We start from the raw sequence: 4,072 nt of genomic DNA, 5'->3' as shown, positions 1-4,072 counted from the left end.
GTTCACATTTCACATGTGAGGACACTGAGCTAGATAGGTGAAGACATTTGTCTAATGAGGCACAGCCTGTTAATGACAGGGTTAAACTAGACCCCAGGTTCTAGGGCCTATTACATAGTGGCAAGCCTAGGAATGGATTCTGGAAATAAAGCAAGGTAATGTCTGGGAGTCCCCAGGGCCATCATTCTGGCAGATGAGGTGGTGGGGTCGGGTTGCAGAAGGATTAGTTGCCTAGAACAAAGGACTTCTCCACATCACCTTGGATAAATAACATCAGTCCCAGGAAAAAGGAAATCACATTGCCACATTTTACCTTGTCTAGGAAAATCCTACTTTGTCCTCTCTTGTATAAACAGAACAAAAACACAGAAGATACAACAACAATACACAGTGAGAACACCACCAGCACATTCAGCAACCCAGGGTAGTGAGTATGGAGGCCCATTGGCATGTCTGGAAATAGAAGAAACATGTATTCTGACTTACTAGGAAATAGCCCCAAGAGGCTGGGACAGCTTAGCATGCAGGAGCACTATCACAATTGGGAGCCCTCCAGGGGAAACTGCACTTTCTGCTCTCAGAAGTCAGGATTAGAAACTGAATCAGAAGGTCGAGCAGAGGCTGTCTCAGAACATCCTGAAATGCTTGGAATCTCTCTGAAGGCCTTGGGCTCTTTCCCAGTGGGCTTCCTGAGAGGAAATGACCCCAGTGACCAGGCTCAGGAAAAAGGAGACACATTCCCCCAGCCTCAGGATTTGCACAGAGTAATTTCAGAGGCGTGTGGAGATTGGGACAGAACCTGTTACCTGCACAGAGCAAAGATGGAGTGAGAGTTGTTGTGGGTTCCCAGCTGTACAAATTTAAGTCAGCTCTTGGTCCTCTGAGTTCTGGAAGTTGCTAAGGATATCATCCTCTTCTTCCAGGGAACTCCGATTGCATATCACATCATTTTCTTCCTTCTCTGCAGAGCACATTAGTGTGACATTTGCAGGTACTATTCACTGAAGTCATTAAACTCTGGCTTCCCAAAATATGAGCCAGTGGTGCACTAGAGCTGGCTTGTACCAGCTTGTGAGAACCAATTGTTAAATTTCTAGAAATTCTGCAAGATGGTTGTTAAACACAGTCATCATTCAAAATTAAATTATAAAAATTTACAATTAAATTATTTTAAAAGCAAAGATAATAAATATTCAAAATTTATCACCTTCTAATTATTTTTTGACATTTGAATGTTACCTGTGCTCTTGAGGTTATTTACGTCGATTTTATCTGTATGCTACTGGGCATGTCTTCCCAACTCAACATGGATTGAAATCAGCCATTGTGAGAGTATCTATGCAACAGAAATTGGTAGATGCTACAAACTACAGCTTGATCTATGTTTGTAACTCTAGACTTGAAAGCAATGGAGAAAATGTTACTAATGCAGATTCAGCTTAAAAGTGAGTTGCGTCTGTAGCCATTATTGTGAATAGCACCAAAAAATGAGGCAATATTTTTCTGGTATTTGAAAACCATTATCCAATTCAGCAAGTAAGTCACTCACATTGTTGATGAATGATCCAAGTACCAATATAAAAATAATTGTTGAATTACCTTTTTTATTACTTAACATAAATGAATATATCAACCAACATTTATGTCAGAACTACACTAGTTCATCAATTGCAACTATAGGTTGTCTAGGGAGATATGTATTTGGCAAAAATCAAAAGCATCCTGCCAGAATTGGTTATACGGAATTTATATTAAAGAGTATTGTATATTTTATTATCATTTATGAAATTGTGTGCTATACACCTTTTATATCAATACAATTTATAATAAATACCTACCCCCTTTCTAAAGAGAATTAGTTGAACATTTATCAGCACAACACTCTGTGAAATGATTTTTTTTTTTTTTTTTTTGAGACGGAGTCTTGCTCTGTCGCCCGGGCTGGAGTGCAGTGGCGCGATCTCGGCTCACTGCAAGCTCCGCCTCCCGGGTTCACGCCATTCTCCTGCCTCAGCCTCCCGAGTAGCTGGGACTACAGGCGCCCGCCACCTCGCCCGGCTAGTTTTTTTGTATTTTTTAGTAGAGACGGGGTTTCACTGTGTTAGCCAGGATGGTCTCGATCTCCTGACCTCGTGATCCGCCCGGCTCGGCCTTCCAAAGTGCTGGGATTACAGGCTTGAGCCACCGTGCCCGGCCGTGAAATGATTTTTTTAAAGTTGTTCTGTTTCTTGTTGTATGCATATTTTCTTTACATTTTGTTTTGTTTTGTTTCAAAAGTGTCCATGGTGAAAAACTACAACATTTTAAAGTCTGTTTTAAAAAATGCTTTTACTAAAGCAATCTAAAGATAAGCTGTAAAAGGTTGGCCTACTGAAGGGTTACTAAAGATCAATCATATTTAAGGTCAGGTAATAGCTAGATTTGGATCTGGCAAAGGAAATTTCTTTTCTTTTCTTTTCTTTTCTTTTCTTTCTTTCTTTCTTTTTTTTTTTTTTTTTGCCAAGAGATAAGAAAATGACCACCTATAGAGTTGATAAGCTTAGTGTACTCTTGGAAAAGCTGCTGTAGCCATGGCAGGAAGGAAATAGAGGAGTCAGAAAGAATTGGTATACAACTTTCTAATTAAGAGAAGACTAGAAAGGAAATACATTCAGCAGTATAAATAAGAGAATCTTCTGTTTGTACCTGTAAGGGAGTAAAACACGAGTGATAAGCTGATAAGGCTTTTGGCTTCAAAAGAAAAACCTGGCCCGAAATGTCAAATCATATATCTCTTAGAGGGATTTATTCCAGATTAGAATTAGTGATAATTTGGAGAAATATTTCCTAAAGTTTGAAGTAAGTCCTTGATTAGTTTTAACAATGATTAATATAGATGGGGATCAGTGAAGTTGAACCAAATTTGCATGTGTGTCTGATATTTCAATGTTTTTCTGTAGAAACATTACCTACTTTTCAAAAACAAAAAAAATTTTTGGAAGGCATTGAGGTGGGGGAGAGTGGAGAAGAATAGACTTCTCATTTACTTTTCTCTCCAGGAACAGAGACATTATCTCACAAAGCTGCTGACCAGAAAAGGTCAGAGTCATGGTTAGCTAACATGTCTTCATCCTCTCAAGCCAAATCGCATAGAAGCCACTGGAGAACTAGTTTGGAATTCCGGCTTCACTATTATGTAGTTGTAGGATTTTGGAGAAGCTGTACAGGTTCACTGAGCTTTAGTTTCCTCATTCACAATATGACGATACCAATTTCTTCCTCATATTATATATAAGGACATATATATGTCTATATGCTTGATCGTACATTATCTGTGTAGATAAACCGGTAACAGTGATTGCCTCTGAGAAGAGAGACTTACTTTCCGTTGCATAATTCTTAGGCTCATGGTAGAATTTGTGCAAGTGGATGAAGCACTGCCTTATTGGGAAACACTCCAGTGAAAGAACAGAAAGGACAGAAAACAGCCCGAGGAATAATTACTTGGTTCTGTATGACACATGTGCTTTTAAAGGGTTGTAGTGTAGGATGACATTGGGTAAGTCCATGGTCCTAGAAGCCTAGGTGGAGTTCTTAGGATTTTGTATGTAGACTATGAAGTTTTGGAAACGTTTGAGCTGGAGAGAAGGCATTCTGTTCAAAGGTGGCTTTCAGGAAAGGCTGGTGCGACAGGCAGGGTATTTATTAGAATGAGGCCAGTAACCACTCTGAAACAGACACAACGTAAGTTCCCTTCAAGGGGCAGGAAGCTCCCTGGGATGGTGAGACCAGAAAGGCACAGAGGCTGAACCCTCGTGATGGCGCTAGGTCCCAGGTTCGCTAGCATCCCAGAGGGGGATTGGGTCTCTCCAGAGGCCATTGTGAAGGCTGTGCCAGTTCTAGGGTCGGGGTGGGGTCAGGCTAGGTCCCTATTCCTAGGGCTTTAGCACCGCTCACTCACAAATCCCCTTTTCCCAGGAGGGCGTATGGGTTTTTCCTGTCGCTCTAGCTTCTCTTCCGCGGCCCTTCCACGCTTGTCACTCACCTGAGGGCAGCCAATGAGCACCTACAGGTTGGGCTACTTTCGGCCAAA

Source organism: Piliocolobus tephrosceles, chromosome 12 (assembly GCF_002776525.5).
Source record: "Piliocolobus tephrosceles isolate RC106 chromosome 12, ASM277652v3, whole genome shotgun sequence".
NCBI classification, from domain to species: Eukaryota; Metazoa; Chordata; class Mammalia; order Primates; family Cercopithecidae; genus Piliocolobus; species Piliocolobus tephrosceles.
This window is presented reverse-complemented; position numbering follows the sequence as displayed.